The sequence below is a fragment of the Chiloscyllium punctatum genome, chromosome 6 (genome assembly GCF_047496795.1).
Source record: "Chiloscyllium punctatum isolate Juve2018m chromosome 6, sChiPun1.3, whole genome shotgun sequence".
NCBI classification, from domain to species: Eukaryota; Metazoa; Chordata; class Chondrichthyes; order Orectolobiformes; family Hemiscylliidae; genus Chiloscyllium; species Chiloscyllium punctatum.
In genome coordinates, this window is record NC_092744.1 from 137759445 (window position 1) to 137775318 (window position 15874).

General features: G+C 45.9%; 1 long non-coding RNA gene across 3 annotated transcripts in view; it reads left to right on the forward strand.

Moving 5' to 3' along the window:
* The first annotated feature begins 1778 nt into the window (after window positions 1-1778).
* LOC140478563 (uncharacterized) overlaps window positions 1779-15874 on the forward strand; it is a 29268-nt gene continuing 15172 nt past the window's right edge. For 2 of the 3 annotated variants that reach the window (XR_011960820.1, XR_011960822.1), the window contains exons 1-4: window positions 1779-1865; window positions 3799-3905; window positions 8580-8687; window positions 12557-12637. This is a non-coding gene — a long non-coding RNA (uncharacterized lncRNA). Of the gene's footprint in view, window positions 1866-3798; window positions 3906-8579; window positions 8688-12419; window positions 12463-12556; window positions 12638-15874 lie in introns of all 3 variants that reach the window. The other variant, XR_011960821.1, reaches the window with a different exon arrangement.

Below are 15874 nucleotides of genomic sequence, written 5' to 3' on the forward strand. Positions count from 1 at the left end.
CACAGCCACCACTCTCGAGGAGAAACTTCTTCACCCAATCTCTGTCCTAAATGGTCTACCCCGTACTTTTAAGCTGTGAACTCTGGTTCGGCACTCACCCATCAGTGGAAAGATATTTCCTGCTGCCAGAATGTCCAATCCTTTCATACTCTTATATGTCTCAATCAGATCCCCTCTCAGTCTTCTAAACTCAAAGGTATACAAGCCCAGTCGCTTCAGTCTTTCAGTGTAAGGTAATCCCGCCATTCCAGGAACTGACCTTGTGAACCTGCACTGCACTCCCTCAATAGCCAGAATGTCTTTCCTCAAATTTGGAGACCAGAGCTGCACACAGTACTCCAGGTGTGGTCTCACCAGGGTCCTGTACAGCTGCAGAAGCACCTCTTTGCTTCTATACTCAATTCCTCTTGTTATAAAGGCCAGCATGCTATTAGGTTCTTCACTACCTGCTGTATCTGCATGCTTGCCTTCATTGACTGGTGTACAAGAACACCCAGATCTCTCTGTACTGCCCCTTTACCTAAATTGATTCTATTTATCTTCCTTCCTGTTCTTGCCACCAAAGTGGATAACCATACATTTATCCACATTAAATTGCATCTGCTATGCAGCTGCCCACTCACCTAACTTGTCCAGGTCACCCTGTAATCTCCTAACATCCTCATCACATTTCACCCTGCCACCCAGCTTTGTATCATCAGCAAATTTGCTAAAGTTGAGGGCTATGCGAATCAAGCATAAAAGAGGTGTTGAGGCCTGGGTTGGCCCAGCCATGATCTGACAGAATGGGGGGAACAAGCTGAAGGGGATGAATGCTGTACTCATGCTCCGATTCCTTGAGCCTCCATTTCATGCATTTTTGTCTCCAAAGATGAGCATGATACAATGTGCTAAAGATCTCAGATGTTGTGAAAATGGTGTGTTTATGTACTGATTCAGATGGTATTGATTCATCAATCACAGCTATGCAGTCATGAGAAGGAAGGGAATTCCCTCCATGAATACAGGAAATCTACTGCAGAGCTCACACAAAGGGAATTCTTCCCTTTAGAGCAGAAACGTGTGTTGCTGGAAAAGCGCAGCAGGTCAAGCAGCATCCAATGAACAGGAGAATCGACGTTTTGGGCATAAGCCCTTCTTCAGGAATGAGGCTGGTGTGCCAAGCAGGCTAAGATAAAAGGGTAGGGAGGAGATAATTGGGGGTAGGGCATTGGGAGTGCGATAGGTGGAAGGAGGTCAAGGTGAGTGTGATAGGCCGGAGAGGGGGTGGGCACAGAGAGGTCGGCAAGAAGATTGCAGGTCAAGAAGGCAGTGCTGAGTCTGAGGATTGGGACTGAGATAAGGTGGGAGGAGGGGAAATGGTTGGGACTGAGATAAGGTGGGGGGAGGGGAAATGGATGGGACTGAGATAAGGTGGTGGGGGGAGGGGAAATGGATGGGACTGAGATAAGGTGGTGGGGGGAGGGGAAATGCCCGAAACGTCGATTCTCCTGTTCCTTGGATGCTGCCTGACCTGCTGCGCTTTTCCAGCAACACATTTTTCAGCTCTGATCTCCAGCATCTGCAGTCCTCACTTTCTCCAATTCTTCCCCTCAGTAAACTCTCCCATCACATTACCCAACGTATCAGCTCAAGCAGGATGCACTGCGCATGATCTCGCCAACAAAGGGACCCCGGGTGATTGATGTCAGCACCGGACCAATGAAAGGACGGTGGGCGGAGCATGAGGACCTGGCGTGGCGGGTACTCCAACCAATCAAAGTGAATGATGGGCGGAACTCGACTAAATCACGTGATCACCCTTTCGCGTTTGGCGCAGAGTCGATGTAATGAATGCTCGGGAAGTTATGGAGCGAAAGGATACGGTAAGGAAAGAAATAAACAGGGAAACGGGAGAAAAATTGTGTTCCGATGAAAGGAGAGGTTTTATAAACAAATTGTGCACGTCGGAAAACACAAATTTGAACGTCCCAGTCCCGCGTTTGCAGTAAACGGAGAATTGCCTCAGCGCGGCTCCAGGGCTGAGTGAGCGCCGCCATCTTTATTCGGGGCAACCAATCACTGGACACGTGCGGAGCCGCCATCTTTGTAGGGGGCAAGGTGCAGCGTTTCTCTGGTAAAAGTCATAGGGCAGGATTTACACAGAGCATATTCAAACCTCGAGAGATAGGTGTTTATTTCTGGATTTGGTTCGTCATTCATTTAAATGATTTGGATGTCAACATAGGAACTATAGTAAATAAGTTTACAGGCCATACAAAATTGGAGGTATTGTGAACAGGGAAGAAGGTTACCTCAGAGTGCAATGGGATATTGATCAGATGGGGTTTAATTTAGATAAATGTGAGGTGCTGCATTTTGGAAAAGCGATTCAGGGCAGGACTTATACACTGAATGGCAAGGCCCTGGAGAGTCTTGCGGAACAAAGAGACCTTGGAGTGCAGGTTCATAGTGTTAAAAACAAAATCAATAGTTTAGACGAGACCACCAAAACTGGAAGCGAGACAATTTATTCTACGATCTTACAAGAATCGGACTCCAATTGTACAGAACAATTGAAGTGAGGAAAAATTCAAATTACTATACTAGTTGTACCTTTGAATTGCGTGAGGTCATCTCTCCCGACTATGACTGGCTCCTATACTAAACGATCTTTCTTATTGATTTCTATTAATGCCCAGCTATGCTCCACCCTTATTGCCCCCTTCTCTCCAAGTTGGCAACTTTCTCCTCTAAGTGCTGACACAAGGCTAAACCTATATCTTGATGTTCCTTCTCACTTGTCCATTGACCATAGGTACATCATGATCTGGATCAACATTTTGTATCAACTCTGCTGGTACATTCCATCCCTGCATATTTCATTGACTTGTATAGCTCAAGCATTTTGGTTATCTCAGCGTTTTGCTGAAAACACAAGTTTTAAACAAAACTTATTTGAACTTTATTTTAAACATTGAACTTATTTGAAACTTATAATAATTACACACTAAAATTAGTATTTAATTAACCATGGTGAGGCATAAAAGGCTGGGGCTGTTTTTCCTGGACTACCATAGGCTGAGCGGTAATGTTATGGAGGTTTATACAATCATGAGGGGCATGGATAGGGTAAATGAACAAGGTGTTTTTTCCTGGGGTAGTGGTGTCCAAAAGTAGAAGGCATTGCTTTAGGGTGAATGGGGAAAAATTTCAAAGGGGCCTTAAGGCCAACTCTTTAATGTAGTGGGTGGAATGAGCTGCCAGAGGAAGTGGTGGAGGCTGGTACAATTAAAACATGTTAAAGGCCTCTAAATAGATACATGATATGATTAGGAAGCGTTTACAGGGATATGGGCCAAGTAGTTGCAAATGGGAATAGATTAGGTTAGGATATCTGGTTGGCATGGATATGTTAGACCGAAGGGTCTGTGTCGGTGCTATACATCTCTCTGACTGTGGGATCATAACAGCTAATATTGCTCTGATTCACCTCTGGGCTCCCTCATGGCCACTTTGTCAAAATCTAGCTTCCTCAGTCTTGAACAGTAGGTGTATTTTTGGTCTGTTTAGTATTTTACTATTACTTTAACAGAGATTCTTGTAAGTTAATTTTTCACTGCTTCCCAGCCCCTGACCATGTGCTGCTCTATTATCAGATTATTTTTTTCTAGAAAATCTTTAACAGTCAAGAATTCTTTTTTCCAATAAGCAAGTGTATTTTCCTTCTGTTTCTGACTATCAAATTCTGCACCATTTTCATTCCCTGTAATCCGTTTTGCACTCCCTGAAACATCAACTGTGTTCCTCCTTCCACAGATACCAGTGATTAATGCCAAAGCCCTGTTGCCTGTGGAGAGGGTGATGTTTGACTTTCTTGTACAGCTGCAGTTTGTGTGGTGAAGGTGCTTTCACAATGTGGTTGGGTAAGAGACATTACAGATTATTCATTCAGCAACAGTGATGATTTGAAGATAATGTCTAAATCAAGAACATGCTTATAATTTCACAAAGATATATTTTGGGAACTTTAGACATGAGGCCAGAGAAGGTTGATATTAGGTCAGGTGACCAAAAGCACTGCCAAATAAGCAGGTTTTGAGGAAAGTCTGAAAGCAGATCTGTGAGGTTTTGACTGTGAATTTCAGACCTTGTTGCTTTCGCAACTGTAGAAACAGCCACACAGGTGAAATAATGATTTAACAAATCGTTAGGAGTCTTGAACAGAATGGGTTGTCGAGGTCTCAAAGGGTGTGTGATGCAGCGAGCTAGGGATTAAATCAAGGGTGAGAATTTTAAATTGGAGGATGTGGGCCGGGTGCTGGCAGGTGAGACTAGATTGGGTTGGGATAGCTGGTTGGCATGGACGGGTTGGATTGAAGGGTCTGTTTCCATGCTGTACATCTCTATGGCTCTATGTTGTTGATTATGAATAGGAGCCTATTGATGGATCAAACAGTTTGGTACGAGGGAGTACTTGGGCAGCAGAGATTTAATTTTTCTTGAGATTACAGGGAGGTTGAATGTGGGAAACTGGCCCTGAGTGTGTTTGGATAATGAAGCCTGGAGATAACACAAGGTGGATGAGAGTATATGAGCTGAGATTAGTGTGGAATCAGCTAGAAATATTGGTATTGGAGTGGGACTGGACTGTCACACTCTCCTCACCTCTGGGATTCAGCTGGATGTCAGGTTGTGAATCAGGGCAGTATCACAATTGGGAGCTGAGTGGCCCTGGTGGAGTCTAAAATGAGTGTCACTCAGCTGCTGCTTGGTAGCCCTGTCGATGACATCTTCCATCACTTTACTGCTGATCGAATGTGGACTGATAGATGGAAATTGCCTGGGTTGGATTGCCCTGTGTTTTTGTGTTGAACATCCCTGGGCAATGTTCCACATTGTCGGTCGATGCCAGTGCAGGAGCGGTACGTGACTTGGTGGGTGGCAAGTTCTGGAGCACAAGCCATCAGTATTATTGCCAGAATATTGGCAGGGCCCGTAGCCTTTGCACTACTTAACCATTTCTTGATGTTATTCAAACTGAATCGAACTGGCTTGAAACTCACATCTGTGATGTTAGAAACCACTGGAGAAGGCTAAGGTGGATCATCCACTTGACACGTTTGGCTGCAGATTGCTGCAAATGCTGTCACCTTATCTGGTGCATGGGTGTGTGAGACCCCTCCATCAGTAAGGGTGGGGATATCTGTGAGACTTCCTCCAGTGAGTTGTTTAATTGTCCATCACCGTTCACAACTGGGTGTGGCAGAACTGCAGAGCTCCGATCTGATCTATTGAATGTCGGATCACTTAACACTGTTGCTTGCTGCTGATGCTGTTTGAAATGCAGATAATCCTGTTTGGTAGATTCACCAGGTTGGCACTTCATTTTTAGGTATGCCTGGTGCTGCTCTTGGCATGACCTCCTTTACTGTACATTGTGATGGGTGAGTGTGGGATGTACAAATCCATGAGATTACAGATTGTGCTGGAGTACAGTTCTGCTGCTGTTGATGTCCCATAGTGCCTCAGAGATACCCAGTTTGAGATCCTACATCTCTTCAAAGTCTGTCCCATTTAGAGTGGTGATAGTGCCACTGAACACAATGGAGGTTTTTCTCAACTTTAAGCCAAGACTTTGTCTCCAAAAGGAATGTGTGATGGTCCCTCGTACTGATACTGTCATGGCCAGATGGATCTGCCACTGGTCAATTCATAACAATGAGATCAAGTATGTTTTTCCCTCTTGTTGGTTCCCTCACCACCCGCTGCAGACTCAGTTGAGCAGCTATATCCTTTAGGACCTGACCAGCTCAGTCATTAATGCTGTTGCAGAGCTAGTCTCGATTGTGGATCTAGAAATCCTGTACCCAGAGTACTTTTGACGCCATTTTACTTCCTCAGTGCTTCCTCCAAATGTTCAATATGAAGGAGAACTGATTCATCAGCCGAGGGAGGATAGTACGTGGTAATCAGCAGGAGCCATGAGACTTCCTGGTGTCCGGAGTCAATGCTGAGTACTCCCAGGGGAAATCCTCCCTGTCTGTACACCACTGTGCCACCACCTCTGCCTGGTCTGTCCTGCCGGTGGGACAGGACATATCCAGAGATTTCAGGAGAAAGTGAAGACTGCAGATGCTGGAGATCAGAGTCAAGAGTGTGGTGCTGGAAAAGGACAGCAGGTCAGGCTGATGAAGGGCTTAGGCTCGAAACGTCGATTCTCCTGCTCCTCGGATGCTGCCTGACTGTTGTGCTTTTCCTGCACCACACTCTCTATCTAGGGATGGTGATGATGGTGTCTGGTCATTGTCTGTAAGGGTTGATTTCATGAGTATGACTATGTCAGGCTGTTCGTTGATTGATCTGTGAGACAGCTCTGCACATTCTGGCACCAAAATCCAGATGTTAGTCTGGAGGACGTTGCACCATCGAGAGGGCTGATTCTATGGTTGAATTTCCTAATGCCTTGTTAGATGCCGAATGGTCTATCCAGTTTCATTCCTTTGTTGAAACTCTGCAGTGATTATTTCAGTGAGGAGATTGCTGGGCCACCGTCAGGTTGGCAGGGTTTTTTCCGCCATTGACAATGGTTTCATGGAGATCAGGAGATTCCTAATTCCAGTTTTTTTCCTGGAATTCAGATTTCACTATCTGCCAAGATGGGATTCGAACCAGGACTTCAGTCATTTGTTTTAATATTCTGGATAAAAGTTAAATACATCAGGTTTGTTCATTCGTTTTAAATATCACTTAACCAGGTTTTGTTTCTTTGTGAAACACTGTCCATCATCCTGTCTCCTCCATCCTTCTCTCCAACAACAAGAGTTTGGAGCACATGGACTTTCTCTGTCACTAAGACTGAGATAATCCGATCTGCTGCTTCCCTCCCTCCCACTAGCCCACGGAGCCAAACTGCCTCACGTGGTGTTCCTGGTTTTTGTCGTAAACTGACATCTTTCTCCAATCTCATGTCAAGCCTTATCAGAGCTCACCTTGACCCTTTACCCTAATCTCACTCAACTATAGACTTTCCAACTCTCTTTCCTCCTCCTCATCAGTCCCCCTCACCGATTCACAGATATTGTTCCTTGTTCTGTCTTTTCTCGTTATGTCCTTCTCTTCCAAAATCCTGCTCCATCTCCGCTCTCCCTTTCCTTTCTGAATTTCTTGCATTTGGTGTCCTTGGCCCCTCCTGTAGCTCACGTACAATGCCAGGAGGTGACATTATGCAAAAGCACCATGTTGGGTTTCACACGTACACTGAAGATGCCCAACCCTTCCTCCCCATCATCCCTCTCCATTACTCCACTGTTACTCAGTTATCAAACTGCTTACCACACTCCCACTACTCGATTAGCTGCAGTTTCCTCCAATGAAACATTGTAATGGTTAAACCCATTGCCTTATAAATTCCTTTCCCTTACTTCTGAGCCCCTCCCTCTCACTGGGAACTGTCTAAGGCAGAACTACACTCTTCAGAGTATTGCTGTCATATCTGACCCCAAGCTGACCTTCTGATCAGACACCTACACAATCACAAACACCAGGAATTCCAATCTCTTAAACGTTGCTTGTCTCCTCCTCACCCCAGCTCCATTGCTACTGAAACCCCTTACCCGTGTCGGTGTCGCCTTAAACTTGATGAATCTGAAACGGAACCCTTGATTCCGTGACTGACACAGAATCTGGTTTCGGACTCCCCCATGATGGGAAACACCCTCTCACTATTTATCCTGTCAAACCCCTTAAGAATCTGGTGGTGCGGTTTGATTGTAGATGGTGGAAATGGGAGAGGATGATGTGTTGTATCTGGGTGGAAGGTAAGGACTTGGGGAGGGTTCTATCCTTGTTGCAGTTTCACACTGTCAGGATTCTAATTTTTCCAGCTCCCATCAGTTCTGAGGAAGGGCCACTGGATAGATTTCTGTTCCCAGATGCTGCCAGACCTGCTGAGCTTTCCCAGCACCTTCTGCTTGTTGTTCCTGATTGACCCCATCCATACACCTTCTGGGTTTGATTCAGACAGGGGGAGGATCCCACCACTGACCTCACAATGGGGTCCAGCTGATTGATGGCAGCTTCAGACCAATAGGAAAAGGTGGTGGGACTGGTGGACCAAGTGGAACCAGCTGGTCATCCAAACAATAGGAGTGAGTGAGGGGCGTGGCCAGTGGGATGACACGTCACCATAACTCTGCTGATGCAGTGCCACGTGAGTTGGCCGTTGGTGAATGTGGGAGATGCAAACAGGGAAGGGGAGAGTGGCCTCGGGGACAGGGAGATAATGAGTCACTTTAGACTGGGAAGTTTTAATTACCCTCTGTGCGGGTCATTAGTCTGAATTAGAAACTCTTAGTCCCGCGTTTGTAGCAGATGGGAAAATGGCTGCGGCCCTCAGCCGGTGATAGGACCTGGGATATGGTCGCCATCTTTATTAGGGGCAAGGTACAGATGAGGTGCATGTGCATGTCCCCTTCCTAGGATGGGGGGTGCGATTTGAAGAGAGGCATTTACACATCAAGCACATACCAAGAGAAAAGTATGTCTTTATATTCTTTATGCACTGACTGTGAGTTTTGTTTTGTGAATTCATTTCATAGGATATTAAATCAGAATAATTGAGGCTGGGATCTCAAAAGCAAGTTTTTCCAGTCAATGGAGTCATCAGGATCTGAATATCATTGGCATTTAACTGTGGAAGGAGAAAGGTTTGTCTGTTCTGTTTGTGAGAAAATATCTCCAATATTTTTGTTAAGCAGAAAGATGTACAAATACGTGGTTGGATCACCCTTTGGGTATGTGCTGCCTTCTGGGCCATGCAGCTGAGGAAGGAGATATTGGCCTGAGAGGGAACACAGATTTATCCAAACTACACCTCATCTCTGTAAGAACTGTCAGATTTCGATCCAATCACCCACTTCATGATGTTAACCTATAAACTCTTTATTTTCAATTACCTGCAAACTTCTCATTAAAATTCCTTTTGGACTCAAATTCCAGCACCTTTCCAGGTGGAATGTTCCAGATTCTACCAACTGTCTGTTCATTCAGAAACTGCTGAGGTCCATGTTGACTCTGGGGTTACAAAGGGCTGAATTGAAAGATGATTTGCTGTCCCTGAGCTCCCATTGAGATGCATTAGAGCAGTACAGGAGACTGAGGGCAGTGTAGGTGTGAGCAGACAATGAAAATGACAGGGCTGTACTGTGAGGGCTGCTTGGCTCAATGAGAGTGTTCTGGAGTTGGGTGTAAACAGAGCGAGGGGAGACAGGGAGAAGGTGAAGCTGAAACTCCGTTTTAGTTCAGGCCTTTCAGAAACTCACATGATCCCAATGGGAACAGCCAGTTTTTATGTGGTACCTGCGGAGTATTTCTTAACAGTTTTTAAAGTATAACATAACAGGTTAAGTAAAGATTGGTGCTTTTGATTTTAATAGAAATGTTTGTGTGAAGGAAGGTTGCTAGTTCATTTAAATTCTCTGAATGGGAGTAACTAAATGAATAAAGAGAGACATTGAGATCGGAGCCCTCAGACCCGTAGTGTGCTACTCTTGCACAATGTGGGAAATAAGGGAAGCTTCAAGTATCCCTGACGGCTATGTATGCAGGAAGTGGACCCACCTGCAGCTACTGGGAAACTGCTTTTCAGACCTGGAGCTGTGAGTGGAGCATCTGCAATACTGAGAATGTTATGGTCAGCATGTTTAGTGAGTTAGTCACACTGCAGGTGAGGGTTACACAGGCAGAAAGGGAATGGGTGACCATCAGATCAAGAAAATAGACAGGAAGGGAGTGCAGGAGTCCCCAGTGGTTATCCCCTTCTCAAACAGGTACAGATATACCACTTGGGATTCTGTTGGGAGGTTATGGGTGGGGTAGCCTCTTGGGAAATCAGCAACAGTCAGGTTCATAACACCACAGAAAGGTCTACTGCACAGAGTGGGAGGAAAGAGAGTGGCAGGGCTAAAGTGACAGGGGATTCAATAGTCGGTGCACAACAGGCACTTCTATGGCCACAGACATGAATCCAGGATGGTATGTTACCTCCCTGGTGCCAGGATCCGCGATAGCTTGGATAGGCTATCGGACATTGTGGAGCTGGAGGGTAAACAGCCCATGGTGGTGGAATCTTCTCACTGTGAAGACCATGGATCATTTACATTCTCCACTGCTTCCCACTCCTATCTGCTTCGAAAAGAGAGAATCACAGAAAAACACGGAATAAAATGGGGTCAGAGTCTCTGGTATAAAACTGTTTAACACAGTGTCCTCATCTTATCCATACTGGTCATCAAGCACACATACCCAGTGTGATCATCTAATACCTTTTGATATTAGAATAGATGATACATGATTAGTTAATGTTTTGATGAGGAAAATGAGCAAGAGAGGTTTAGTAGTAATTTCTGGAGCTCAGGGTGCATGAATCTGAATTAAAAATGGGCTATCCTCAAGGCTGGAATTAGAGAAAGGCACTTAGCACAGAGATTTGTGGGGCTCGAGGAACTTACAAATACAAGGAGGATTGTGAGAATGGATGATGTTACAGAGACAGATGTTTTGTGATACCAGAGATAGTGAGGGTTCTGAGGCTGGAGAGGAATTAGAGAGATAAGGAAGAGTTGTGAAGCTGATGAAGTGACAGTGATAGAGAGAGTTGTGAGCATGGAGCAATTTACAGAGACACTGAGAGTTAGAGTCTTAAAGTTATTCAGCATGGAAACAGACCCTGTGGTCTAACCAATCCATGTCGACTATAATTCCAAACGAAACTAACTGCACCTGCCTCCAAATATTTCCTATTTATGAACTTTAGCCGATGTCTTTTAAAGATTGTAATTGTATTCACAGCTCCCATTTCCCCTTGTCGTTCATTCCACAAATGTAAAAATATTCTAATATCTATTAGGATATCTATAAAACATCCTAAAATCTATTTAAAACCTTTCTCATCTCTCTTCAAAATGTGTGCACCCGAGTCTTCAATCCCCCTGCGACCCCCCGGGCATTCATCTTATCTACACACTCCGTGATTTTATAAACCTCTAATAAGTTCACCCCTCAACCTCCTATACTCCAGTGACAGAAATCTCAGCCTATCCAGCCACTCCTTCAACACTACCCCTCCATTCATGGCAACATCCTGGGAAATATCTTCTGAACCTTCTCTAATAACATCCTTCCTATAACGGGGAACCAGAACTGGACGCAGTATTGCAGAAAAGGCCTCATCAGCATCCTGTACAGCCTCAATATTACGTCCCAACTCCTCTACCTAAAGGTCTGAGCAATGAAGGTAGGTGTGCTAAACACCTTCTGAACCACCCTGTCTACATATGACACAAGACCTGAACCCTTCGGTCTGTTTGTTCTATGTCACGACTCAAGCCCTTACTTTTAATTAGTGAAATTAATTAATGAGGCTAAAGGGGATGTCTGTTTTATCAAAATGTAATAGCTTACATTTATTCAAATTAAACACCATCCGCCCCCTCTTCAGCCCATTCACCCAATTGATCAAGATCCCTTTGTAATCATAAATAACCTTTGTTACTGTCCACTTTAACAGTTTTGATGGCACCCACAAACAAACCATACTTTGTATATTCTTACCCAAAACATCTACACTCATGGCAAACAAAAATGGACCCAGCACCGATTCCTGTAGAACACTACTGGTTACAGGCCTCCAGTCTGAAAAGCAACCCTCCACAATTACACTCTGTTTCCTACCGTTAAGCTAGTTTTGTATCCACTTGGCAAGCTCTTCCTGAATCCCATGTGATCAAACTTTACAAATTAGTCTCCCGTGCAAAACCTTGTGAAAGGCTTTACTAAAGTCCAAATAAACAATATCTAACGCTCTGCCCTCGTCGATCTTCTTGGTTACTACCTTAAAAAGCTCAATCAAGTCTGTGAGACGCCCTCTTGTGTAACCATGTTGACTGTCCCGAATCATTCCTTAACTCTCCAAATACATGTAAACCCTATCCTTCTGAATGACCTCCAACAGGTCACCCACCACTGAAGTCAGACTCCGAGGTCTACAGTTCCTAGGCTTCTCCTTCTGTCCCTTCACAAACAAAGGTACAACATTAGCCACTCTCCAGTCATCAGGTAGCTCACCGTAGTTATCGATTATACAAATATTTCTCCATGGTGCCCACAATTTCCTCCCACCCAAACTGTTCCCATCCTATCACTTCAGTCACTTGCCCTGTCTGATCAGCCAAGAAAAGGGTCAGGTGTTGCTTGCTTTCTGATAGGAACATTTACATATTGATAAAGAACATTTTCTTGGACTCGTTTAACAAATTCTTTCCCAACCAAACCTTTCACACTATGGTTGTCCCAGTCAATGTTTGCAAAATTGAATCGTCTACTATAACCACCTTATTATTCTGACTTTATATCTGAGATCTCTCTGTATGTTCCTTTAGTTCACTCTGATTATTGCGGCGTCTATAGTGCCATCCGACTAAGGTGATCATTTTTTAAATTTTGAAAACACAATTTTATTTTTAAAAAGCTCTCCTCCTCAATTTAAAAATAAATCTCTTTTTGTTTATTCACTCAGTTGATGTGGGTGTTTACCCTGAGGGCAGTTGAGAGTTAACTACATTGCTGTGGGTCTGGAGTCACTTGTCGGCCAGACCAGGTGAGGATGACCGTTTCTTTCCCTAAAGGACATTAATGAATCAGATGGGGGTTTTCTAACAATCGACAATAGTTTCATGGTCATCATTAGTCTTTTCATTCTCAATTGTATTGAATTCCGATGCCACCATCAGCCATGTTGGGATTCTAACCCTAATCCTCGGAACATTACATATATTACTCGTCTAGCAAGAATACCATCTGGCCATTACCTCCTTTTTTAGCAGAGTTTTTTAAAAAAAGTTCCCTCATTCTACATGTGCAATTTGTGATAAAATACTCAAATGTCCATGTGTCGGCCTCTCCAAAAGGTCACTCAACAGAAATGTGTTTGGGGTGAAAATATTTCACTCTTTTTTTGGGGTTTTTTTATTATTTTTCATTTTTGAGGTAAAAGAAACAAAAATGAATCCAAATAAAAATCTTACATCACGGACATGTAATTTCTGAAGCTGGAGGGGGATTACAGAGACAGGGAGGGCGGTGAGGCTGGAGGGGGATTACAGAGACAGGGAGGGTGGTGAGGCTGGAGGGGGATTACAGAGACAGGGAGGGTGGTGAGGCTGGAGGGGGATTACCGAGACAGGGAGGGTGGTGAGGCTGGAGGGGGATTACAGAGACAGGGAGGGTGGTGAGGCTGGAGGGGGATTACAGAGACAGGGAGGGTGGTGAGGCTGGAGGGGGATTACAGAGACAGGGAGGGAGGTGAGGCTGGAGGGGGATTACAGAGACAGGGAGGGTGGTGAGGCTGGAGGGGGATTACAGAGACACGGAGGGTGGTGGGGCTAGAGGGTGATTACAGAGACAGGGAAGGTGGTGGTGGTTGAGGGGGATTACAGAGACAGGGAGGGTGGTGGGGCTGGAGGGGGATTACAGAGACAGGGAGGGTGGTGGGGCTAGAGGGTGATTACAGAGACAGGGAGGGTGGTGGGGCTGGAGGGGGATTACAGAGACAGGGAGGGTGGTGGGGCTAGAGGGGGATTACAGAGACAGGGAGGGTGGTGGGGCTAGAGGGGGATTACAGAGACAGGGAGGGTGGTGAGGCTGGAGGGGGATTACAGAGACAGGGAGGGTGGTGAGGCTGGAGGGGGATTACCGAGACAGGGAGGGTGGTGAGGCTGGAGGGGGATTACAGAGACAGGGAGGGTGGTGGGGCTAGAGGGTGATTACAGAGACAGGGAGGGTGGTGAGGCTGGAGGGGGATTACCGAGACAGGGAGGGTGGTGAGGCTGGAGGGGGATTACAGAGACAGGGAGGGTGGTGGGGCTAGAGGGTGATTACAGAGACAGGGAGGGTAGTGAGGCTGGAGGGGTGATTACAGAGACAGGGAGGGTGGTGAGGCTGGAGGGGGATTACAGAGACAGGGAAGGTGGTGAGGCTGGAGGGGGATTACAGAGACAGGGAGGGTAGTGAGGCTGGAGGGTGATTACAGAGACAGGGAGGGTGGTGAGGCTGGAGGGGGATTACAGAGACAGGGAGGGTTGTGGGGTCGGAGGGGGATTACAGAGACAGGGAGGGTGGTGAGGCTGGAGGGGGATTACAGAGACAGGGAGGGTGGTGAGGCCGGACGGGGATTACAGAGACAGGGAGGGTTGTGAGGCTGGAGGGGGATTACAGAGACAGGGAGGGTGGTGGGGCTGGAGGGTGATTGTTGACCAAACATCACTGTGGTGTACATGGACTGCAGCATTTCAGGAAGACAGTCTACCACCACTTTCTCCAACACAAAGGTGGCCAATCAATACTGGTCTGGGCAGCAAAGGCAACCCCCAGTGAATAAAACCAAGCAGTGACCTCTCTGAGCTGACTGGCTGTGAAGTTATAAACATCTCTGGAAATGGAGTGGACAGAGAAGAGAAACAGTGACATTTCACAGCTGCCCTCCGAGAGTCCTCACCCTTGGAAGTACTCCGAGCCGGGGATCAGCTCCGTGGGTTTCAGTCTCTTCAAATATCAATCTTAGTCTGTTCTACTTTATTAAATCTACAATAGTGAGTAAGGTGAGGGTTTCTTTTTAATGTCTTACAGTCTCTTGAATAAATGTTTGAAATATAAATCATAAGCATTGTTATTCTCGGGCAGTATTTTTCCAGCAGTAAGACGGTGCCTTTTTCTTGGTCTGTAGATTCTTAAGGTGGAGAGATGGCCTGTTGTAGAGTGGCGTGCTGTTCCTGTCAGATGTGGGAGATTAGGGAGAGTCTCCATGATCCTGATGATTATGTCTGCAGGAAGTGTGATTGTAAATCCTATTGGATCGCATGGATTGGTGGAGGAGTGATTAAAGGCAGTGAGGAATTGACAGGAGCCTGGGGGTGTGATTAAGGGGCAGTCTCAGGATTGCAGGATACTGCAGATACAGTCAGGTAGATGGGTTACCTCCAGGAAAGCTAGGAGGGGTAGGCAGGTAGTACAGCAGTCTTCTATGGCTATCCCCCCCTCTCAAACAAGTATACTGTTTGGGAAAATGTAGTTGGTAATAGACTTTCAGGGGAATGTAACACTGACAGTCAAGTTACTGTGACTGAGACTGGCTCTACTGTAATGTGAGGTATATCCAGTTCCACACGATCAATGGTGATAGGGGACTCTCTAGTCAGGGGCACAGTCTGCCGTTTCTGCAGCTGACAGTGAGACATCAGAATGGGGTGGTGCCTGGTTCAAGAATGACTCCGAGATGGTTCAGAATCTTCTCAAAGGGGAGGAATCTGCCGTGATGGGATTCAAACCCAGATCCCCAGATCGTTATCTGGGTCTCTGGATTAACGGTCTAGCGATAATTCCACTCCATCATCAGGACATGAGGCAGGGTGAGTGACTGAGGTATCAGTGGGGCAGCACATCAGCACCAAAGATCCCACAGTATTGTGGCTCAGTGGTTAGCGCTGCTTCCTCAGCACCAGGGACATGGGTTTGATTCCAGCCTCAGGTGACTGTCTGTGTTCAAGTTGGCACATTCTCCCCAGTATCTGTGAGGGTTTCCTTCGGGTGTTCCAGTTTGCTCCCACAGTCCAAAGATGTGTAGGTTAGTCAGATGAACCATGTTAAATTTCCCAGAGTGTCTAGATGCAGTATATGAGGTTTTGGGATGTGCAGGCAAATCTCTGCCTGATATGAAAAGATCCTTTTGTGGTCTTGGACAGAGGTCAGAGGGAGGTGTGGCCGCACGTTTTACATTCCCGTGGCGGCAAGGGAGGGTCAAGGGTGTGGAGCGTGGGTTGGTGGGAGGGTGTGGACCGAA